Consider the following 26,000-nt stretch of genomic DNA (forward strand, 5'->3'; position numbering starts at 1 on the left):
GGGTTTTTCGTTGTTGTTTTTTTCTAGAGAAGTTAAACACTTTCCTGCAGAACAACAACATAGACTGTGCGATGCATTCACAAGCAGAAATTCAGTTACTGAGAGGGAGAGGAGAACTAAATTGTGTACGGTTGTAAATAAGAGGCCACTAGAAAAGGTGAACTCAGCAATATGTTTCCCTAGAAGATAAGGAGAATTAACTTGCAATAAATCCCAGTAAACCAGCCTTACAAAGCCTTGCATTTTTAAAAAAAGCAACAAGAAGACACCTATGTGTTTTAATGCAATTGTAACTTCAAGGCGGAATAAAGCTGAAAGGAGGGGAAGAAGAATGCAGCCTCAGTAGAAGTAGAAATCTCTTGACAGCATTAACCAAGAGAAAGAAAAGAAAAAGGCAAGTAGTTCATACTGTCTTCTGCAGGTGGGAACAAATATTTCACGAACACAAAAGTTCAGGTGTTCTGTGAGAGCCAGGTGAATACTGAAAATTCAATTAAAAGTATTTTGGTTTGGGCTGTTATAAAAGGAGGGAATGCATTCTTCTTCCTACCCATTATACAGCACATGCCATTCCATGGATTAACTGGAGGGGATATGAAGAAGAGAGATGAAAACAAATATGGGACATTTAAAATAAAATAAAAGCTAAAACACATTAATCCTCAAACTTTCAAAATCCAACTCTGTGGATGTGGGTGGCAAATAATGTCATGATGTCTAATTGTTCACTGAATAGGTTATATTCACCATTTGAGATCTAAAACATTTTGTGGCAGTTAATATATTACAGTGGTACCTCGGGTTACAGTTGCTTCAGGTTACCGACTCCGCTAATCCATAAATAGTACCTCAGGTTAAGAACTTTGCTTCAGGATGAGAACAGAAATTGTGCTCTGGTGGAACGGTGGCAGCAGGAGGCCCAATTAGCTAAAGTGGTGCTTCAGGTTAAGAACAGTTTCAGGTTAAGAACAGACCTCCAGAATTAAATTCTTAACCTGAGGTACCACTGTACATTTAGCAGTTGCCTTTTCCTGCTTGTTTTCTCTCCACCCACTCACCCTGTGACTTTAAAGTACATAAGGTGCAGAGTTGCATTGCATATGGCATCATGAGAGGCAATGTATGGTTCTGAGCCCATTAGCAGGACAAATGCTCTGGATGACACCAGCCACTATGGAAACAGAAGAACACAGGATTATGGGAAAAGAAGAACATAGGGTTCCTCCACAGGCATGGTGTAATTTGTCCTGGCTCCCAGTCATCCACCCTGTTTGAATTCATGCTTAGCTGGTTGTTTTAGGGCTGAGTAGGATTTTTCACCTCACATCTCTGAGTGGTGGAATTCTGGGAATTTTTCACTTTCTCTGTAGTGTAACATCATCAAGGCAATTCCGTTTGATAGGTTAATGACATCAGGTGGCAGCAATGTAGAACTGGGCAATGTAGAAAAAGCCCAAGATGCAGAATAGTCACTGGTAAGTATCCAGAGGCACCCAGATAGTGAAGGGGACGGGTTCCATGAGGTGGTATTCTATGAATTACCAAAGGTGTCATGGACTTTGAAGATGCTCAAACTCAGGACGAAAGGGAGAAACGAACCAAGAGGAAGGCATGTTTGACAAACCCTTACCGTGTTCAACTCCCACCCGGAAACCTTTGTCCCCACTGTGGAAGGGTGTGTGGATCCAGAATTGGTCTCCACAGTCACTTACAGACTCACTGATAAGACCGTGTTCATGGAAGACCATCTTACTTGGCTGCAAGTGATCACCAAAGAAGAATAAAAAGATTCCATGAACACTTCCCGTTAGCACAAGGAGTTCTACTTGCACTATGGGACATTCCCCTCGTGCCCATGTGCACGCCACCCCATGCTCATATTTGGAACAGATTTGGAGAGCATATGCGGGAAGAAGGCTGTAAAGAGCATTGCACAAACAGAAATCCTTGTGCTGATGGGACCATGACTTAGTGCTGCTTGGGATACAACCCATTGACCTGAAATTCAGAGCTTTGAGATCCAGAGAGTGGGGAACAGCATTTGGCACTTGAAAGCGCTGCACACTCAGAGATTTTGGGCTCAGGTCATGGCAGTGCAGGATGCATCTGTCAGCACTAAGTTTAAGCATGGCCACAAAGAACAGCAGCATCTCAACAGTACAGTTCAGATTCGGAACCACGTTAAGCATGTCCAAAGTGGGGAGGTAGGAGATTGCTAGCTGGTGCCAACCTCAGCCAGTTAACCCACTCTGTAGATTGATCAGTGCAAATCTCTTAGGTTGGGGCCCTCATTTAATCAATGGCACATGACTTCCATCTCATTATGTGTAAGGGGGCAAGTTAGGATGTCATTGCTGGCATGTAGTAGTTGACAGCATTCCTTCAGACATGTAGGAGTCATGAAAGCATTTGAAGGCTGAAATGCAACAGCTGCCAGCGTTTGACAATGTGTGACAGTATTTTATTGGATAAATGACTTGAAATACATTTTAGGAACTTTTATATTTACTTCGGCCAACCAATCAAAGGAGCTGAACGTTTTGGCATTTCATTGTTTGATGCCTGTGCAAGAATGCTGCTGGGGATTTCAATGGGGACTGCAAAACACACAATTCCTTACTAGGACAATTCTGACTCTTGGCACAGCTGAGTTTGTTGATGACATTAGCATCACCAGGGGTAGAAGACTCTGCTAGGCAGAATTTGCTAGGGCTGGGCTGTGGTATGATCGTAATTATACCTGGGATAGCTCAGCTGGTAGAGCACGAGACTCTTTCTTATTTATTTATATTTATTTATTTATTTATTTATTTATTTATTTATTTATTTATTTAGCAATATACATATTACATATATAAAATGAAGAAAAAAACAATTATTACAAATAGAAAGAAAAAAGATCAAATAACATAACCTACAGTCAATCCAACATATACAAAAAGAAAAAGAAAAAACTAAAAAAAGAAACAAGAAAACAAGAAAAGGAAAAATGGTTTCATATAGACATCTTGTTAAGGAATACAAGCCGTCCTTACTCCTGTTAGAAGCCCCCTCTGGAAGATCTCATGTCATCTTTTCATTCTCTTCTATTTTACTAGTATCTCCTTTTACAACTTCAGGCTTGATTCCCTGATTTGTATCTTGATTCCCCTGTAGCCCTATATGGCTCCTAATATCTCATACCTCTGGTTGTCTGTAATCAGTAAATCTGTGGAGAGACCTCCTAGCATGAGACTATTCATCTCAGGATTGTGGGTTTGAAAGATTTTTGCATTGCAGGGGCTGGACTACATTGCCCTTGTAGCCCCTTAAAACTCTACAATTCTATGATTCTAAGCTCTCTCATGAAGCTGCCTTATAAGTGAAGCTCCCGCCAACCTAGCAGTTCAAAAGCACACCAGTGCTAGTAGGTAAATAGGTATCACTGTGGCAGGAAGGTAAATGGTGTATCCGTGTGCTCTGGTTTCCATCACGGTGTTCTGTTGCACCAGAAGCGGTTTAGTCATGTTGGTCACATGACCTGGAAAACTATCTGTGGGCAACCGCCGGCTCCCGGCTGAAAGCTAGATGAGCGCCACAACTTCATAGTCACCTTTGACTGGACTTAACCATCCAGGGGTCCTTTACCTTTACCTTTTATAGCCCAGGTATAAGAAAAACACATCTTATTTCAACTGAAATAGTTGTGTATATCCCTTTTCTTTCATATGGTTCTCTGCCCCCCACGGCCCTCAATTCAGTTGACATCAAAAATATGCAATTTAGATGCAGGTCTAATTCAAATATACCTTTTATCTGTCTCTTAAGCTAAAAAGGTTGTATGTCTCTTTGGCTCAGTTGTGGTGTTTCCTTCTCAATGGTAAATAATTACAATGAGCAGCCTTCAGTATTTGTTGTTCCAGAAAGTGCTCTGGAAGTAATTTGTCTTCAGAGACTTATGACTAACAACTTAAACATGACAACAAACACAAGTGCATATTTCTGTTTTACAGTTTTATAAGGAAACTAAATCTATTATTCTCCCTAACCTATGCAAGATGAAATTCACGGTTATGAGCCATGTGTAAAAGTGAAGCAGGGAGTAATAAACCTGGGAGAGAACCTGGGGAAAATGGAATTATGCGTAGGGTCTCAGGCTTAAAACCTGCTCATCAGAAAACCATGTGAAACATTGAAAAGCTTACTTTTTAGTTATTTCTAAACTCTAGCATTATTCCTTTTTTTAAAAAGTCACTGCTCTGTCCATGCCACCTCCCCAGCTCATGCGAAAATTCTTTATGATGCATTTGTAGCAGCACCACTTAATAAGTGTTGGTGGTTCTCTCACTGTGTTTGAATGCACATAGGATTGCTTGCTCATCAGGAGCACTTTTATCTCTGGTTTGCTTCCTGATTTTGCACATGGTCTACCAAGTTACAAGCTCCTCAGGCCAGGTGCAAGGCCTATCTGCAGAGGGCCTAGTGCTATCTTACCTGCTTTGCATGCACCCCCGGGATTAGGTGAAGGGATAGATAGTGTCAGTGATGAGGACAAGTCTGTGATGGACTGTTATGTACTGAGTTGAATAGGATACAAAATGCAGCAGTCTGATTGGTCCCAGGACAATAGGATTCAGAATGCAGCAGTCTGATTGGTCCCAGAACAATAGGATTCAGAATGCAGCAGTCTGATTGGGCCTAGAACAATGCAGCAGTATGATTGGTCTACAGGAGCCACCCAATCCAGCTCCAGATGGAAGTGAATCCACAACCTGATTGGCCTACAGGAGAATTCCGGAATTAGCCAATCACGTGCAGCCCATTGTGTAAATAATGTATATAAAGCAGATAGTTTGAGGGGACTTTTATTCCTCCTCACCACTATGAGCTGAATAAAGAGCATGAAATCCACTCTAGACTCTGAGTATATTTCACTGGCGACGAGGGTGGGATCCCACTGAGCTGACCGCCACACAGAGCACCGCAGCACTGCCCCATGCCGCACCGCTGCCTTGCACCGTGTATCCAGGCTTCAGCTCAGAGTTGAGAGTTGATTTCATGGACCATACAAAGAAGCAAACGGAGCTTGCCTGTGTTCTCCATCTCCAAATCCCCACAGTCAGCAGCTAGCATTTGAAGCTGAGGTTCCAACTGAAGTATAGTAGGCAGGAGTTTCTTCTCTGTTGGTTTGAAAAAGACAGAAACTCTTCTGGTATTTATTTCAACCCTGGCCAATCCACAAATCCCATACTGCTTGCTAATCATCACAGCTGATGTGGCACAATTTCTTTTCTGTGCCCAAATGGGGCCCTGGGACCTGACCATCCTCACTAGGCTAGACCAGCTGCAGGATAAGGCAGACCCTCCAAGTGTCCTTATTTTCCAGAGACAGTCCCAGATTTACAGAAAGCATTCATCAGAGAAATGTTGGCGGGTATTACAGGATGTCCCTTTTTGGACAGGGATAGCCTAACTACTGTTGTCTATGCTCTGGTAACATCAAGATTAGATTACAGTGGTACCTCAGGTTAAGAATTTAATTCGTTCTGGAGGTCCATTCTCAACCTGAAACTGTTCTTAACCTGAGGTACCACTTTAGCTAATGGGGCCTGCTGCTGCCGCCGCACCACCGCCACACATAGAATCATAGAATCATAGAATCATAGAATCATAGAGTTGGAAGAGACCACAAGGGCCATCGAGTCCAACCCCCTGCCAAGCAGGAAACACCATCAGAGCACTCCTGACATATGGTTGTCAAGCCTCTGCTTAAAGACCTCCAAAGAAGGAGACTCCACCACACTCCTTGGCAGCAAATTCCACTGTCAAACAGCTCTTACTGTCAGGAAGTTCTTCCTAATGTTTAGGTGGAATCTTTTTTCTTGTAGTTTGGAGCCATTGCTCCGTGTCCGCTTCTCTGGAGCAGCAGAAAACAACCTTTCTCCCTCCTCTATGTGACATCCTTTTATATATTTGAACATGGCTATCATATCACCCCTTAACCTCCTCTTCTCCAGGCTAAACATGCCCAGCTCCCTTAGCCGTTCTTCATAAGGCATCGTTTCCAGGCCTTTGACCATTTTGGTTGCCCTCCTCTGGACACGTTCCAGTTTGTCAGTGTCCTTCTTGAACTGTGGTGCCCAGAACTGGACACAGTACTCCAGGTGAGGTCTGACCAGAGCAGAAGACAGTGGCACTATTACTTCCCTTGATCTAGATGCGATACTCCTATTGATGCAGCCCAGAACAATTTCTGTTCTCATCCTGAAGCAAAGTTCTTAACCTGAGGTACTATTTCTGGGTTAGCGGAGTCTGTAACCTGAAGCGTCTGTAACCTGAGGTACCACCGTACTGCAATGTGTTACACGTAGGGTTGCCTCTGAAGATGGTTTGGAAACTTCCACTGGTGTAGAATTCAGAGGCCAGGTTTCTCACTGGAGCAAGACTGTTTGAGCATATTACACCGATCCTGGTCTGACTGCACTGGCTACCAAGTAGTTTCCAGGTCCAATTCAAGGTGATGATTTTGACCAATAAAGCCTTAAGTGGCTCAGGACCACAATACCTCAAGAACCGCCTCTTTCCATATGAACCTACCCAGACCTTGAGATCATCTTCTGAGCCCCTTCCTCGTGTGCCTCCTCCTCAAGAGGTCCGGAGTGTGGCAACACAAGAACGAGCCTCCTCTGCAGTGGCTCCCCATCTGTGGAATGCTCTCCCCAGGGAAGTTCACCTGGTGCCTTCATTATACACCTTTAGGCATGAGGCAAAAATGTTCCTTTATAACCATGCCTTTGGTTGACCTGATCAACATACCATATCCTTTTAAAATGTGACTCTTTGGGGGGGGGTGTATTATTGGGTTATTGCTTTTATTTTAATTGTGATCTTTTCTGTGAACTGCCCTGAGACCTCCAGGTATAGGGTGGTATATAAATTTAATAATTAAATAAATAAAAAATATTTTCATCAGAGAAATGTTGGAGGGTATGAAGTTCAGCAACCCCCAAGGCAAGGAGATAACTAATTATGCAGCCGTTATAAGACATCTGGGATTCAGCTATACAGCTGCCAATAAAATGTTTTAAGCGTGTTGCAATGTGCAATATACAAATGTGACACTAGATGGAGATGGTGAGCAATGGCAAATTCAATGTTTTTCAAAATATTTTTTTTTAAAAAAGTATTTTCACAGCGTTGTTGTTGTTTTTTAAAATATGTGTGTAGATTCTACCTTGAAGACAGCCCTGTATAGGGAAGGTATTTTTTAATGTTTAAAGTTTAGTATATTTTTATATATGTTGGAAGCTGCCCAGAGTGGCTGAGGTGACCCAGTCAGTTGGGCAGAGTATAAATATAACAATCACAACAACACTGGAGAATGTGGCAGGGTATGGATAAAGGATTCCCAGTTCAAACACCTCAGCTCCTGACACTGGTTTCCTTCAAGCACAGGCAAGAACACCAATCCACGTAATGGCATGTTGCAACTGGAAGGAACAGTATGTGGCTGTGCCACATGCTAACACATTACCATAGCCATGTAAGTGAGCACCTCAGGGAAGCAGCTCCCATGTGGTTTGACAAGTGCATGGTATGAGCCATTGTGAATCTATGAACACTGTTTGGAGCACAAGGCCAAGGGATGTGTTTATGAGCATCAGGGGCTGGACTGAGGAGGAATGGTGGGGAGCACACCCCCTTCCCCTGAACCTGCCTGAGAACAGGAGGACAGTATAGATTTGGAACAGTGGTTTGCGGAAGGGCATAGTTCAGAGGCTGCAGAGAGGAGAAGCTGGGGAATATTGGGAGGAGAGCAGCAGGAAGAAGAAGCAGCACCAGGGGAGAGACAGTTGACAGACTCAGCGTCCTTGGAAAGCATTCCTGACTCTCCTCTCCCAAGACCAGATGCACACTGAGGGTATTAGGACAGAGAGCTCAGAGACAGAAAGCTCAGATTAACCGATGCAGGAGTGACGCCGAATAGGGGAGACGTAGGGGGGTGAAACTTTATTTGGAGCAGCACCATTACAGTGGTACCTCGGGTTACATATGCTTCAGGTTACAGACTCCACTAACCCAGAAATAGTACCTCGGGTTAAGAACTTTGCTTCAAGATGAGAACAGAAATCATGCTCCAGCAGCGCAGGGGCAGCAGGAGGCCCCATTAGCTAAAGTGGTGCTTCAGGTTAAGAACAGTTTCAGGTTAAGAACGGACCTCCGGAACGAATTAAGTACTTAACCCGACGTACCACTGTACCAGGGAAGGCTGCATTCCTTTGTTGCTCTCTATGAATTATGGAATAAATTGCTTGGCAAGAACTTTTATTGTTTTTCTGATTCTTGGGAGGGATCGGATTCCATGAAGCTTAACAACAAGGCATTGGGAACAATAACAGACTTTGAAAATACACTGGAATGTATCCAAAGGCAGGACTTCAGAACATGCTGAACCTTACCCTTCTCGTCCCAAAATCTTTCTCCTTCTTATGAAAGGTCACCTACATTTGTGTTTTCACCCTGTTAAAGAAAGCAGTCTTGTATGTAGCTTGCTTCAAGAAGCTCAACAAATTTTACTGAGATACCCCTTCTGTTGAAATGTAACATCACCACCTCTGAAGCAGCTGTTTCGAATATGAATGGACACATGGAAAGTTCAAGGTGAAGTTAACCATTCAGGACAATATCTCTGACCATGTGTCATTAGAAGAAGATCTGAAGGGAGCTATTCAGAGCTCATCACGTCTTCACATATCTTCTCTAAGAATGGCAATAGGAAGAAAAATGAAATAGAACAGAGTGTTATATGAGAAATACTCAGGCCATTGCTAATACTACCAATTCATTCTGGAGTCAAGATCAGTTTGAACTAAACAGGGCAGAAAGAGAATTAATGTGCGATTCCAGGAACGTATGAATCTTCTGAAACACATTCAGACCTTCAGAGTTCACACTTGCACATGATCTTTGTGTGTCGGACTTCTCTTGGCTTAAATCAGCATTTGCAGTCATTTCCCGTGTATAAGATTATGTCTTTTGCTAAAAGAAATTAGTTAAAAATTGGGGGTTGTCTTACGCACGGAATGCACAGGGGTTAAAAGGAAGGCTACTTGCATTCCTGTGGCTGCAGTGTTGGAGCTGCCAGAACTGCCAATCCACTTCTGTAAACCAGTGCACAGACTTCTGCCATCCATTACAGAGCAACTGCTGCAGATGATTTAATGAACGGTAAGGGGGTGCAGGGTGGCACTATGGCAGTAGGGCAGCATGGGGGCTGCAGGTCACTGGAGCCACTGGGTGATCTGCCCCCCAAAAGGTTTAACAACAACTTTGGGTGATCTCCCTCCAAAGGTCAATTACTTTGGATGATCTCAGGGTTGCTATGTCAAAGTTGTTCTGTTTGATGCTTAAAACTTTGATTTCTTAATTTTGGGTTAAAAAACAACAACAGGGGGCGTCTTATATATGGGATGTCATACACGGGAAAATACAGTACTTTAAAATCTTTAGCATTCTACATTAATGGAGGTTGCATCGTGGGCAATGATTTCGGTTTGGAGCCCAAATCAAGGAGAAATAAGATTTGCAGGCCTCAGCATTGAAAAGCAGAAAGAGGAAGAGAGAAAGGGGGGGGGGAGGTGAAAGGACCTTGGTCCCTAGGACTTGGATCTTATGTTACTGCTCCCTGAAACTGGCTCATTTGTTGTTTATGACTTGTACATTGCTAAAGTTAGATATCCAGAGCCCATTGTTAACAAAGGGCTTTTCTACGCCATGGTTCAGTGGTGCATGCAGAAGATCCCAAATTCAGCCCCTTGCTTCTCCAGTTAAGAGCTTTCAGTCCAGCATGAGGGACAACACAGACACACATGGCAAATTCTTAAGAATAATGCACCCATTTAAATAATAGTACAGCTTTAAGACATGTAAAAATACATATTGAATGTATTTTAGAAAGTGCAGTAAAAAATACTCACCATCTTGACTAGAAAAAATTATTTCCTAATTTATTGTGTTACAGCAAATGTCACAATGCATGAAGAAGAAAAATACTTGCATACTCTTTCTTTCATAATATTATTTTATTGTGTTTGGTAGCTAATTCCTAAATTTACCTTTCATTACCAGCTATCTTTCAATTTGCATTTCCAGTCCAAATTGACATATAATGTGGTCCTTTTGATTAGCTCATAAATATCATTATGTTTTTAAATATCAGTATACTATTTTTATGTATATGCTTATGCATCGTTATATATACATTAAAAAACTATACTGTTTCAAGTAATGATATACTATTATTTTTCCAAATTGCTTTCCCTATGATTAAGTTATTACATTGGTAACTGTTGTAGAAACTGGAAGCACGCAATTGTAAGCTGGAAGACTCAAGATTTTCTGTTCTTTTGCATTGAAACTAAGCAAGTTCTTTAACAGTTCACTGTTCCGAATAAGTATAAACTGTGATCCAAAATGCATGTGATCACATATGGTGCCTGATGTCTTCTCTGTGAATTTTTTGGTTCCAGGTGAAGAGCTTTTTATTCACACAGGCTTTTCAATCGTTTCAAATCCAGGCTGAAAACTTGTTTATCCTGTCTCTGTTGTAAGGAAGTGTCTCAATATGCACTCCCTGCAGCTTTGCATTAGTGAGCAATCCTCACAGGGGCAGATGTGAGTAAGTAAGTTATCAAGGGTTCATAAAATATTGTCTTCTTCTGCTCATAAAAGAAAGATTGCTAGGCTAAACCTTGTTCATCTCCAACTCTTGGTGAAGAATATCTGAAATAACTGCAGTTACAGATAGGTAGCCGTGTTGGTCTGCCATAGTCAAAACAAAACAAATTCCTTCCAGTAGCACCTTAAAGACCAACTAAGTCAGTTCTTGGTATGAGCTTTCGTGTGCATGCACACTTCTTCAGATACACTGAAACAGAAGTTTCCAGACCCTTCTATATAGTGAGAAGGTGGGGAGGGGTATTACTCAGAGCCAGACTGATACCCAGAGAGAACTTGCTGCAAGACAGACCCAAAAAAGAAAATAACAGAACACCTCTAGTCATCACATACAGCTCCCAAGTTAAAACAGTACAACGCATCATCAGAGATCTGCAACCTCTCCTGGACAATGACAGTTCTCTTTCTCAAGCTCTGGGAGGAAGACCTTTCATTGCCTACAGACAGCCACCCAGTCTCAAACAACTCCTAACCCACAATAATACTACAACCAGACCTAACACGGACACTGGCACCAGAGCCTGCAATAAACCCAGATGCCAACTTTGCTGCCACATACACCCGGACAACACCATTACTGGCCCCAACAACATCACACATACCATCTCGGGACTATTTAATTGCTCATCGTCTAACATTGTGTATGCCATAAAATGCCAACAGTGTCCTTCAGCTCTCTATATTGGACAAACAGGCCAGACCTTACGCCAAAGAATAAACGGACATAAATCGGACATCAGGAATCACAAGACAGAGAAACCAGTAGGAGAACACTTCAATCTCCCAGGACATTCTATACAAGATCTCAAAGTAGCTGTTTTACTACAAAGGAATTTCAGAAATAGACTGGAAAGAGAAGCTGCTGAATTACAACTTATCACCAAACTTAAAACCATGGAGAAACCAGGTCTGAACAAAGACCTTGGATTCTTATCTCATTATACATGACAAAGCCATTTTTCACCTTTTCACCCCTTGCTTTTTCCTGTAAGACCTATTGCAGTCGTTAAGAGTTGTCAACAGGCTCATCACAGCTATCTGCCAATCACCCATTCCCACCACCCTTCTGAGTAATACCCCTCCCCACCTTCTCACTATATAGAAGGGTCTGGAAACTTCTGTTTCAGTGTATCTGAAGAAGTGTGCATGCACACGAAAGCTCATACCAAGAACTGACTTAGTTGGTCTTTAAGGTGCTACTGGAAGGAATTTGTTTTGTTTTGAAATAACTGCAGAGACACAACCAGAACCTGTTCACTGTCAGACATTTCCACAAGAGGTGTTTAAGTGTACCCATGGTGTTCAGACATAGAATCATGGAAATGTAGAGATGGAAGGGACCCTTAGAATCATCTAGTCCAACCCCCTGCAATGAAGGAATCACAACTAAAGCATGCATGACAGATGGCATCCATTGTCTGCTTAAAAACCTCCAATGTGTGGGATAAAGAGTCTCATATAACCTACATGCTTAAATCTAAATAATGTGTGAATGGGTTAATGTAATATAGTGAGCTGTCCCACCAGGTTTAGCTGGGTCAGACACACACACACACACACACACACACACACACACACAATATCTTGGGAGAGAATAGGTAATCAAGGGCTTTGTTCACCTTTAGTATTTCAGAAAACCTCAGTGTGTGAAGAGATTTTGAGCTGGTTGCTGCAGCTCAGACCTCATGGCTCTTACAAGCCATTCTTGTGTTCCTATGGCAATAATTTAGGAACTTTCATCGCTGTAACTAAGACAAGTTTTACTGCCCATGTTTTCTGGCTGAGAAATAGAAAAGCTCATGAACTTGACCTTTGAAGAGTTTGTAAGTAAAACATTTTTTAACTTACCAAATGTGCGGTCTTTTTCTATGCTAGGAGAAGAGGGTGGGAAGGAACTTAGAAGGGCATATTTTAAAAGTCTATCAGCCTTTTGCTGCATAATCTGTGATTTTAAAATTATGCTGGGGTCCCAATGCAGGGAATTTTCCTTTTACTGTATTTTTCACTCCATAAGACGCTCCTGACGATAAGACACATCTAGTTTTTAGAAGGGGAAAGCAAGAAAAAAAATGTCTGCGCAGAGCATGTAAGCGGCTCTCGCTTTTCTTGCTTTAAAGAAAGCAAAGCGAGAGCTCCTTACATGGCTTTTGTCTCACTTTGCACAACTCTCACTTTGCTTGCCCATCCCTGCTCCCACCTCGCTGTAAAAGAGGAGGAGGAGACACCGGGACAGGTGCTTTGCTTGCTTTACAGCAAGGTGGGAGGAGAGATGGGCAAGCAAAGTGAGAGCTGCGCAAAGCGAGACAAAAGCCATGTAAGAGGCTCTTGCTTTGCCTGCTCCCTTCTGTCCCTCCTCCCACTTGGCTGGGAAGCCAGAAGAGCAAGAGGTGCTGCACAGCTCTCAATCTTTCTCTGCTGTCAGCAGAGCAGCGCAGCGCCTCTTGCTCTTCTGGCTTCCCAGTGAAGCAGGAGGAGGGACGGAAGGGAGCCCTTACAAGGAGCCCCTTCCATCCCACATCCCGCTTTACTAAGAAGCCAGCAGAATAAGAGCAACAGACGGGAGCCATGGCTCCGGCTGCGGAGGCATCCCTCAGCTCACAACTGCAGTGGTAGCCGAGGGATCCCTCTGCCGCCCAGTGCATTCGCTCTATAAGATGCACAGACATTTCCCCTTACTTTTTAGGAGGAAAAAAGTGTGTCTTATGGAGCGAAAAATATGGTATATCTTTTTTTCCTTGCCACCAACACAATGGAGATTCCACCACCTCCCAAGGGAGTCTGTTCCACTATCAAACAGCACTTACCACCAAGCAAGAGATGAAGCAATGGCTTCAAGTTACAAGAAAGGAGATTTCAACTAAAAATCTTGTAACTTGAAGCCATTGCTTCATCTCCTACCCTCCAGAGCAGGTGAAAACAAGTTTCTTCCATCTTCTATGCAACAGCTCTTTAGATATTTGAAGATGACTATCATATCTCCCCTCTGTCTCCTCTTATCCACATTAAATACACCCAACTCTTTTTCCAGGTCACCCTCCTCTGCACACGTTACCGGTTGTCAATATCCTTCTCAAATTCTGGTGTCCAGAACAGGACACAGTACTCCAGATGTGGTACCACCAAGGCAAAATAGAGTGGTACTATTACTTCTCTTGATCTGGACACTATTGTAGGGATATCGCGGAGCGGGGAGTGGGGTCCGGAGGGAGCACACTCCCCACCAACAGGCAGCCACATCTGCCTGCACACGTAACCCTGGGGTGCAGGGAAACCCTCCCCCCTCAGACAAGCCACAAGCTGTCTAGAACATCGTTCCCTGTGTCTGACCTTTTGTGGTCTCAGCAGTCAGCAGTGTCCTGTCTGTAACCTTTTTCCTTAGAGACCTTCTGTCTTCATTCGTCATACACTGTGCAAGGGGAAAATTACGCTGTGGAACAGGTGCCAAAATAGCTTTGTACCACCCCACGATCTTGGGACGGAAGATGTGTAAAGGTCACAGCCCAAAAATGTATTTGCCTGGCTTGCATATTTGTCTCAATAAAAGGAGGCTCCACAGGAATTATGGTAGCTCGCTTCAGACCACCTGTGCGCAGCTCACATGATGATCAACACCTGTCTTGGGCCTTCACTTCACACTATACTTCTGTGGATGACACCCCCTCCAGCATTATGGTGACAACTCCCTCTGTACACACTTTTGCTTGACCAGTGTCTGGATCTGAGAGGGTTCTTTGTTTGTTTGTTTGCCCTGCCAATTTCCCCAGGAAAACCCACTGTTTACCATTGAATTGGAACAAAAGTGACTTTCCTCAAAAGGCATGTGGTTTGGCTTGCGTTCTTGAGCGATCTAGGCACCAAACACTCTTTCCAGGTAAATGGCCCAACATTTGTCTCATAGACCCAAGTCCCAAAGCTTGCTGACACACTGTCAATTTCATATTTCATATTTATGAATGTTTTTGCCTTTCCTCCAAGGAGGTATAACCTGGTTCTCCCATAATATCTTCACAACATCTCTGTGAAGCAGGTTAGGAAGAGAGATAGTGATTGGTCCAGAGTCACCCAGTTGAGTAAATCATTATAGCACATTGGCTCAGAGGACAAATAAAGTTCTGGGCACCTTTCCCAGGTAACTGAACAATTTGAGTAATAGTCATATTTTCTTCACCTGATCCTCTACATATTAATGTATTATCCAAGGTTAATATAAGGATATATTTGACTCCCAGTTATTAATAAAGGGCAAGCTCTTTGTGGCAGGCCCAAGCATTACAGCAAGAATGGGAAATTGCTTTCAGCCTTCATAAAAAAGAAGTTTTACAATGGCAATGAAAACCACTAAAATTAAGAGGGATGGTGAGCTTTATTTCCCCATTAGAGTGGCATGTTTTGAATCAGAAATTCCCTGCATCTCCTTGGAAGACTGTAAGTACGACTTGGTTTGCTATCAGTTCAGTGACTTTAATAATAGTGTGGGGACTTTAATGTGACAGCACTGAACTGTATAGGCTTTAATAGCATCTTTTGGAAGCTGTGATGGGCTTGGGCTTGAGCATGAGCTGTCTGTCAGGGCTCTGAGTTCTCGTAAATAAGTTCAGCAGATGACCAGGTAATCACTTCACTCTCCCTACTTGCTCCAGCTTGTGAAGGAAGCCAGAAGCATGTTTATCTTGGGTTGCCATATGTCCAGATTTCCCTGGACAACACTGGGATTTCAAAGGCGGAATTGAGGTCTGGGGGGAATTTGCAAAAGATGGCACTTTGTCCTAGATCTTAGGCAAGTCAATCAAAAAATTGTGGTTTTTTTGGTGATGCAAAATGCAAAATGGCGGCAAACACAGTTTTTACACTGAGGTCCATCTCCGAGGGCCTTCTGGTGGTTCCCTCCCTATGAGAAGTGAGGTTACAGGGAACCAGGCAGAGGGCCTTCTCGGTAGTGGCACCCGCCCTGTGGAACACTCTCCCATCAGATTAAACAACTACAGTGGAACCTTGGGTTGCAAACATGATCCATGTGGGAGGCACATTCGCAACCCACAGCATTCACAACCCACAGCACCACGTCTGTGCACGTGCGGGTCGCGATTCGGTGCTTCTGCACATGTGCAAAGCACAATTTAGTGCTTTTGGGCATGTGCGAGTGCCGAAACCTGGAAGTAACCCATTCCTTTGCTTTCGGGTTCAGCGTGGTGTGCAATCCGAAAATGCTTAACCTAAAGCGTCTGTAACCCGAGGTACCACTGTATCTGACTTTTAGAAGATACCTGAAGGCAGCCCTGTGTAGGAAACTTTTTAATGTTTGATGTTTTATCATGTTTTTAATATTCTGTTGGGAGCTGCCTAGAGCGCCTGGGGAGGCCTGGACAGATGGGCAAGGTATAAGTAATATTTTTTTAATTATTATTTATTACTGCAAAACAAAGCAATGAAGAAAGAAAGAAGTTGTGCTATTGCAATGATGAGTCCCATCCCTGAGAACTTGTTGTTGTTGTTTTTCATCCTTCTGGAGAAATTCAGTGAAAATCCCCCCCCCCCCAATTCTGTGCCCACAATTCTGAGAGACCATTTGCACAGTCTGCATAGAACACATGCAAATCCTCAGCCATTCGGGGGGAAACGTGTAGATGTTCAGTCAGATACATAAGATTCCAGTCAGATCCTGACTGGTAACAGTGATCTGTGGGCAAGCAGTCTTTCAGAGAAGCATGCTCGGTGGTTCCCCAACTGTGGAGTGCAATTCCTAGTAAAGCTAAAAGCTAAAGGACCCCTGGATGGTTAAGTCCAGTCAAAGGCGACTATGGGGTTGCAGCGCTCATCTCGCTTTCAGGCCAAGGGAGTCGGCATTTGTTTCACAGACAGCTTTCCAGGTCATGTGGCCAGCATGACTAAACCTCTTCTGGCACAACAGTGATGGAAACCAGAGTGCATGGAAATGCCATTTTCCTTCCCGCAACAACAGTACCTATTTATCTACTTGCACTGGTGTGCTTTCGAACTGCTAGGTTGGCAGGAGCTGGGACAGAGCAATGGGAGCTTACTCCGTCGCAGGGATTCAAACCATCAACCTTCTGATCTGCAAGCCCAACTTTCATTATTAACTTTCAGAAGCATTTAAAATACATTCTAGTTTACCCAGGCATTGGGTGGCTGAAGAACACCCCGAGATCATTGGGGGCAACATTTTTAACTGTAACTACTTTTAGTTGGTTTTAATTATAATTGCTTTTAGAATATTTCAACTGCTTTAGAATGTTTTTGATTTGTTCTTAAATTGTTTATATTTTTGCTGCCCCTGGCTCCTTGGGGAAGAAGGGCAGGATCTAATTAAATTATTATTAACAAAGATAATAATAATTACTTCACTGGTTTTCTGACTTGGGACCCTTTTATTAGCATCTAAGGAATCCAAGCATTTTCACCAGCAAAACAGAAAACACTGGATTCATTGTGTTATAAAATGGCTTGCAAACCTCAGAGAATTGATTTGTCACATCTCTTAAATATTGCTAAGCATTATCTCAAAATGCGACCCAAGAAATATTTCTGACGAATGCTGCGTTTAAGGGAAGGGGAGAAAAAGAAATCCAAATTGCTTAAGTCATTTGCAGCAATGAAATTCTTTCAGCTTCATTGCTTACCTTCATTCCCTGACCTTCATTTGCCCTGCAGTTTGAACAGCTCACAGGAATTAGATCCCACACAGATTAACTTCCACTTTGCCCGTCTACTGTTTTGCATCAGATTTGGACCTCTCATCTAAACTTCTAATACTTTCTGGACAGAGGTCTGAAAATAATGGAGTCCGATAGAAGTATAAGAGAGAAAGGAAGGCATGGCAGGAAGCGCAATACCCGAGTGTCCTCACACAGGTGTAAAGAGAGGCAAATATGCTATCAAATGTACCTGTGCTGCAGACGCTGACATAAAAGAAAAAATAACAGCTAAAATATATGTAGGGTTGCATCTGAATATGCTTTAGAAACTTCAACTGGTGCAGAATTCAGTGGCCAGGTTGCTCACCGCGGAGCAAGACGGTCTGAGCATATTACACCGATCCTGGTCCAACTGCGCTGGCTACCAATTAGTTTCCAGGCCCAATTCAAAATGCTGGTTTTGATCTACAAAGCCTTAAATAGCTCAGGACCACAAAATCTCAAGAACCGCCTCTTTCCATATGAACCTACCCGGACCCTGAGATCATCTTCTGAGGCCCTCCTTCGTGTGCCTCCTCCTCAGGAGGTCTGGAGGGTGGCAACACGAGAACGAGCCTCCTCTGCAGTGGCTCCCCATCTGTGGAATGCTCTCCCCAGGGAAGTTCACCTGAAGCCTTCATTATACACCTTTAGGTGCCAGGCAAAAATGTTCTTTTTTAACCAGGCCTTTGGTTCACCTGATCAAAATCCCATACCCTTTTAAAATGTGGATCTTTTTTGGGGGGGGGATATTATTGGGTTATTGCTTTTATTTTTATTTTATATCCTGTGATCTTTTTATTTGAACTGCCCTGAAACCTCTGGGTATAGGGCAGTATATAAATTCAACATCAGCCACAACAACAACAAAGCCATTGATCAGGAATCAAAAAGTACCTTGTGCTACACCACTTATAAAGGAGACTTTTCGAGATTCCCTTCAACAGTAGCTCTGGGCACCTCAGAGCTGCTATGGAAGTTCCCATAAACTTTGGGTCAGCATTTGATAGGCTGGAATGGTGTCTTGCCTCAGTAATGGACTGGATGAGAGCCAATAAACTGAAGCTCAACCCTGATAAGACTGAAGCACTGTCAGTAGGCTGCTCCCTAGACTGAATGGATGGGAGGTTGCCTGTTCTTGATGGGACTATAGTTCCACTGAAGCCATAGGTACAAAGCTTGGGGGCCCTTCTGAATTCATTGCTGTCGCTTGAGGCTCAGGTGGCCTCAGTGGCATGGAATGACTTCCATTAGCTTGGGCTGGTGGCCCAGCAGTACCCCTATCTGGACAGGGATATTCTAAGTTCCGTCACCAGTGCTCCGTCAATCTCTAGGTTAGATCACTACAACACATTATGCGGTGCTGCCTCTGTGGATGATTTGGAAACTTCAGCTGTTACAGAATTCAGGGCCTGCTTAAAAAAAAAATAACCTGCAGAAAATTACATGTGTAAATATGTATTTTAAATATGTATTTAAATGTGTGCTTTTAAAGGTATTTCCTTGCCATACAGACATTTAAAATGTATTTTTAAATACCTTTTTTTGAGCTGCGAACTGTCAGAATCTTCCAAAGAGCAAAAGCCAGCAGATCACTAAATTCCAACCAGCACTTTAGTGTGGGAGCTGCATTTCAGAGTTTACAAAGATCGAAGTCATCAAACATCCTTAATTGTGCATGTCTCTTTAGATCTTGGACACAGTTTTCTTGGCTTTCCCAAAAGCTTTAATTCTCTCCTTCTTTGTCAAGCATTACAAAGTAAAATGATTCACAAAGAGATACAAAGAGCAAATGGCTTTTACTTTTTATTTTGTTTGCTGAGCATTCAGGCTGTACTTTCCCAAAGTGGTCACATAATAAAAATGAATGAAAGAGGAATAACCTTGGGGAAAGGTTCCCACCCCCCTCCAATGCTCTTTTGGCCTTAATTTTTTGCTACTTTGTCTCTGATTCTCTAACTTGAGCCATTCAACCCAAATGCTTCTTTTCTGATGCAATTCCCTCTTCCCCATCTTCTGCCAATACACTGGTGTTTAATCATAATACAAGAAAGCACTTGTGATGGCTTCAGCAGTTTGTATGTTACCTCTTAAATGTTTCCTCTTCCCATTAAATAAGTGTGCAACCTTTGCATGACTTCAGGTTGGCATCAGGAGCAACATGAATGTAGAGGAAATGAACATATGCCTCCACCTGGAGCATGAGTATCACCACAACAGAAGCTTCTGCAGACATGTTAATCCTGGATATCTCAATTGGTTAGAGTCTGGTGCTGATAACGCCAAGGTTGCAGGTTCGATCCCTGTATGGAACAGCTGCATATTCCTGATTTGTAGGGAGTTGGACTAGATGATCCTCAAAGTCCCTTCCAACTCTACAATTCTATGATTCAGTCTGGTTGTTATAGAAAAGTAAAGGTAAAGGACCCTTGCATGGTTAAGTCCAGTCAAAGGCTACTATGGGATTGCGGCGCTCATCCCACTTTCAGGGTGAGGGAGCCAGTGTTTATCCACAGACAGCTTTCTGGGTCATGTGGCCAGCATGACTAAACCGATTATGGCACAACAGGATGCCGTGATGAGTGCCAGAGTGCATGGGAATGTCGTTTCCCATCGCGCCGCAGTGATACCTATTTATCTACTTGCACTGACGTGCTTTCGAACTGCTAGGTTGGCAGGAGCTGGGAAAGAGCAATGGGAGCTCACCTTGTCATGGGGATTTGAACTGCCGACCTTCCGATCAGCAGGCTCAAGAGGCTCAGTGGTTTGTATGCTTATTATATAAAAAAACCACAAGTGGGCGATTCTCTTCTCCATGTTTCTGCCACTGGGCAAGTGCTTCGCCCAAGGACACATACCGGCAGAGAGGCCCTGGGGAAAGACCAGAACGGGCTAGGAAAAGTTCAAGCTCCGGCTGGCAGTTCTGTCCCTCTTTGGCCCCAGTTGTGAAGAAAAGGGCACCTTGGAGCCGCCTCCTCCTGACCACCAGGTAAGGGATGGGAGCCTTCCAAGAGGTCTTGACTCCCACTCTGTGGCTGTGCGGGTGCCTTTGGGAGAGAACAAGTAGCTTGGGCAGTCCTCCTCTCAATCGCTCATTGGAAGAGCAAGCAGGAGAGAGCATGGCTGGGTGTGGGGTTTTATTTGAACACTGAAGCAACAGGTAGAAGTAAATAATAATAATAATAATAATAATAATAATAATAATAATAATAATAATAATAATTCCCCCAACCGTTCTGGGCGGCTCCCAAACACAATAAAACATCAAACATTAAAAATTTTCCTAAACAGGGCTGCCTTCAGATGTCTTCTAAAGGTAAGGTTGTTATTTATTTCCTTGACATCTGATGGGAGGGTGTTCCACAGGGCGAGCACCACTGCCGAGAAGGCCCTCTGCCTGGTTCCCTGTAACCTCACTTCTCGCATTGAGGGAACCACCAGAAGGCCCTCAGAGGAGGACCTCAGTGTCCGAGCTGAACGATGGGGCTGGAGACACTCCTTCAGGTATACTGAGCTGGGACTTTAAAGGTCAGCACCAACACTTTGAATTGTGCTCGCAAACATACTGGGAACCAATGTGGGTCTTTCAGGACTGGTGTTATATGGTCTCAGCGGCCACTCCCAGTCACCAGTGTAGCTGCCACATTCTGGATTAGTTGTAGTTTCTGGGTCTCCTTCAAAGGTAGCTAAGGGAAGGAAGGATGGTGGGAAATGTCATGTTTTCTTCAGCACTTTCCAACTTCCCCTTGATGCTGAATGGTCAAAACTGGCTGTCCTGTGTGGTTGAGGTTTGATTTGGGGTTTGCCGCTGGTTCCCTCCGCCTCTATTTTCTTGGTAGTTGCCATTTTAAGTAGATCAGATAGACAGACAGATAGATAGATATCTCCCATATGTATTTTGTGCCCCTGTGCCCCTCATGCTATGCCACCAGCAAATACATACGTTCCACAATACTTCACCCTCCTGACATTCAGCTGAGAGACTTAGGACCATGTCACACATTGTGTGTACCTAAGATTTCTTCCAGCAGATTCCTAAAAAAGCAAGGTATAAATGTAGCAAACATGTCTTTGCAATCATAGAGATCGTGCAAGTACTTTGAAAGAGCACCTTGAACAGCTGGCCGTGGCGACCAGTGAAATTGTGCTTCTATAGGAAACTGCACCTTCCACAGTACTGCAGAGTAACACAAGGAGAGTTGAATTTATATCTGTATCTGTAATGGCTGGGAAAGCAGACCAAACCTTGGTCAGAAATATGCATGTATGCAGGAGGATTGCTGACACATCCCTGCAGGTATTGGCAGCCATCTTCTGTGCCAGGCAGTGCTAGTCAGCCAGGAACCATGTGCTTGCACATGCACTCTCACACACACTCCTCTCGATCACTGCCTCCTTGATGGTTAGACATTCTTAGTGGGGACAAGGTTGGTGCTGTGACCTAAACTACTGAGCCTCTTGGGCTTGTCAATCAGAAGGTCAGCAGTTTAAATCCCCACGACGGGGTAAGCTCCCATTGCTCTGTCCCAGCTCCTGTCAGCCTAGAAGTTCAAAAGCATACCAGTGCAAGTAGATAAATAGGTACCACTTTGGTAGGAAGGTAAATGGTGTTTCCGTGTGCTCTGGTTTCTGTCACGGTGTTCCGTTGTGCCAGAAGCAGTTTAGTCTTGATGGCCACATGACCCAGAAAGCTGTGTTTAGACAAACACTGGCTCCCTTGGCCTGAAAGCGAGATGAGCACCACAGTCCCATAGTCACCTTTGACTGGACTTAACTGTCCAGGGCTCCTTTACCTTTTTTAACCTTAGTCAAAACAAAACAAATTCCTTCCAGTAGCACCTTAAAGACCAACTAAGTCAGTTCTTGGTATGAGCTTTCGTGTGCATGCACACTTCTTCAGATACACTGAAACAGAAGTTTCCAGACCCTTCTATATAGTGAGAAGGTGGGGAGGGGTATTACTCAGAAGGGTGGTGGGAATGGGTGATTGGCAGATAGCTGTGATGAGCCTGTTGACGACTCTTAACGACTGCAATAGGTCTTACAGGAAAAAGCAAGGGGTGAAAAGGTGAAAAATGGCTTTGTCATGTATAATGAGATAAGAATCCAAGGTTCAGACCAGGTTTTTCCATGGTTTTGAATTTGGTGATAAGTTGTAATTCAGCAGCTTCTCTTTCCAGTCTATTTCTGAAATTCCTTTGTAGTAAAACAGCTACTTTGAGATCTTGTATAGAATGTCCTGTATAGCCTGCAATAAACCCAGATGCCAACTTTGCTGCCACATACACCCGGACAACACCATTACTGGCCCCAACAACATCACACATACCATCTCGGGACTATTTAATTGCTCATCGTCTAACATTGTGTATGCCATAAAATGCCAACAGTGTCCTTCAGCTCTCTATATTGGACAAACAGGCCAGACCTTACGCCAAAGAATAAACGGACATAAATCGGACATCAGGAATCACAAGACAGAGAAACCAGTAGGAGAACATTTCAATCTCCCAGGACATTCTATACAAGATCTCAAAGTAGCTGTTTTACTACAAAGGAATTTCAGAAATAGACTGGAAAGAGAAGCTGCTGAATTACAACTTATCACCAAACTCAAAACCATGGAAAAACCTGGTCTGAACAAAGACCTTGGATTCTTATCTCATTATACATGACAAAGCCATTTTTCACCTTTTCACCCCTTGCTTTTTCCTGTAAGACCTATTGCAGTCGTTAAGAGTCGTCAACAGGCTCATCACAGCTATCTGCCAATCACCCATTCCCACCACCCTTCTGAGTAATACCCCTCCCCACCTTCTCACTATATAGAAGGGTCTGGAAACTTCTGTTTCAGTGTATCTGAAGAAGTGTGCATGCACACGAAAGCTCATACCAAGAACTGACTTAGTTGGTCTTTAAGGTGCTACTGGAAGGAATTTGTTTTGTTTTGACTATGGCAGACCAACACGGCTACCAATCTGTAACTTTTTTACCTTAGAAATTCTTATTCGCAAACCCCTTCCTCAGTCTGTTTTCCAGTGGCAAACTCAGGATTGCCTCCATTTCATTGCAGAATGGTCACTTGCACTGAGTGACCAAGTCATGAGGCCAAGCAAGATACATGCGTGTGTGAACAAGCTGATAATTGCCTTGCAGTGTGTAAAATGGTTCTGGGGATCCATCCAAATGTGCATTTATTGGCAGGGTGGGGAGAGGTCTGGGCTGTTTTGTAAGCAAAGTGCAAGACAGAAAGCAAGCAAATGGAGACTACTGCAAAAAGTGCAGAGAAACAAGAAAGCACAGCACTACAAAGTTCCTTTCCCTTTATAGAAAATCCTTTCATACAAAAGGGAAATGTGACTAGAAATGGCCCTTGCTTTTGGTGAGGGGGAAAAATTAGAAGTAGAGGCACGAGTAGCTCCTTCAAATGCAATCACAAAAGGGGCAGCCAGTACAGCAGCTGCTATTTTAAGGCCAGGAAACGTTGTGTTCTGTTTGAAAGACGAAAAGAACCAGCAAATATTCTGGCTGCCCTTCAAAAGCAAGCTGTCATTGTTAAAGGCAGCCCATGATAGTCTATAAAGCACTAGATTGTTTTGCATGCACCATGCAGGGAAATTGAAAGGAGGAAGCTCTTTGTTCTTTAGGTCCTTCTCTCAGAGAGTTGCAACTTCTTGAATTCTGAAGGAGTTTTTGGGTTTGATTCTCTGCTTGCAGAGATAAATCTCTGTGCTTACGTCCATCTTTAAATATTCCCTGTCATTGGTAGATTCACCTGGGGCACTAGATTTGCTTCACAGATATTAACATCGGCACACTTGTATGAGTCACCCAGGAAACTGCACAAATAAGAACCCAAGTATAGCCTGCTGAAACAGGTGATTCCCCACCAAATACAGCATTCTGCTCTCAGAGTGGACAACTAGATGCCTGTAGGAAACATGCAAGCAAGACCGAAGCACAAGGGCACACTCCCCTCCTATGGCCTCCATAATCCATTATTCAGAAGAACTACTCCCTCCAATTGTCATAGTCTCAGGCTCAGCAACAGCGAGCAAAGCTCAGTGGAGTGGGAGACCAGCCCACCGGAAGAGTCTCTGAGGAGTACTTGCCTGGAGGTAGTGCCAGTATCCAAAGTCAGGTCCAATCCTAGGGTCGGGCAAACAAAAAATCACATGATCAGACATCCAGGGGGCAGGGAATCTGATGATCAAAGGTTGGGCCAGGAATGACAAGCATTGTTTCCAGCATCTGACTGCTGATGAAAGTTCTCCTTAAGAAGGCTGAAGTCAGATGGTTCTCATCAGCACCTTCTCCTCTGAGTCCTTGAAGGATGATCAGCTGCAGGTGGAGTCACTCTGCCCTCTCCCCCTTCAGGCTGCTGTTTAGCTGGCAAAGCTGACTCCTGGCACATGACAGGTAGGGCTGGTGAATGCTCCCTGTTTGAAACCCCGGGGAGCCACAACCATTTGGTGTAAACTCTACTGAGCTAGATGCACCAACAATCTGACTTGGGATAAGACAGTTTCCTATGCTGTTTAACTCACAATTAAATGAAGTCTTTATTTTAAATATTATTTTGTTTATTTTTACTTTAACCCTCATTTTAAAGTGCTAAGAGACTTAGCTCCAAGTCAGCCTGACTCCTGCATGCATTCACAATGATTTGGTGCACATGACTCATAGGAGATGATGATGAAGAAGAAGTGTTGATACCAGGAGAGCCTGGGCTATACATGTCTAATTGTAAATAAAGTATATGAACCATCTCCTCAAGGTGTTTGGATTTCTCCACTCTACCTTCACAAGAGGAATAAGAGAAATCTGTGAAAAGGAGGACCTCCACCCAGTCCTAGACACAAATGAGTTTGTTTCTGGACCTTTAATAATTATGAAGAAGAGCACATTTAGCTAGGGCCGTCATGAAAGAGTGAGAAAAGCTGCCACTCACAAAATTCCTTCTTTTGTATAATATTTAAGATAGAAGAGCCCCATCTTCCTTTTCATCTGGGTGCCCTAACTGCAGAAGATAACACTTTGAGAGGGACTTGTGAAGACTTCTTCAGAAGTCCGTTTCAAAGCACTATCTTGCCCAGCATTTTGAAAGTGCCTTCTGAAGATTTGACAATCAGCTGATGGTCAAATCTTCAGAAGTGCCTTTAAAAGCGCGACCACACAAAGCAGCACTTTGAAAGGGGCTTCTGAAGACCTCTGTGGGCAAAGAGAAGGTCAGTTGATGTCAATGTGGCATCAGGTGACCCCACCTGTCAAACTTGGTGGACGAAGGGTCGGAGAGATAACAATCTGGCCTGCAAGGGTAAAAAGGTTAAGCATCCTTGTCTTAGCACATTTGACTTATGCATCTCCATACTAGAATTGTGCAAAAATGTCTTTTTTCTCATTTCTTTGAGTGGGGCAAAACAGAACTTTTCTGAAAGATCACTGGGGAGGGTGGGGTAAATTTCTCCAAAATCCTTGGAAGTGGATTGTGCCCTGTGTTATATATTGTTATGAGGTTGTTAACTCCCCCCCCCCCAAGTTCCACATCACTCAGAGTGGTACAAGGCTTTAGCCCAGGCATAAGCAAACATG

At 43.5% G+C, this 26,000-nt stretch overlaps 1 long non-coding RNA gene across 1 annotated transcript in view; it reads left to right on the forward strand.

Moving 5' to 3' along the window:
• The first annotated feature begins 4,707 nt into the window (after window positions 1-4,707).
• Window positions 4,708-26,000, forward strand: part of LOC309348195 — a 99,041-nt gene continuing 77,748 nt past the window's right edge. The window contains exon 1 of the long non-coding RNA XR_014159289.1: window positions 4,708-4,814. This is a non-coding gene — a long non-coding RNA (uncharacterized lncRNA). The remainder of the gene's footprint in view (window positions 4,815-26,000) is intronic.

This window comes from Podarcis erhardii (assembly GCF_964252035.2).
Source record: "Podarcis erhardii genome assembly, chromosome: 8".
NCBI lineage: Eukaryota > Metazoa > Chordata > Lepidosauria > Squamata > Lacertidae > Podarcis > Podarcis erhardii.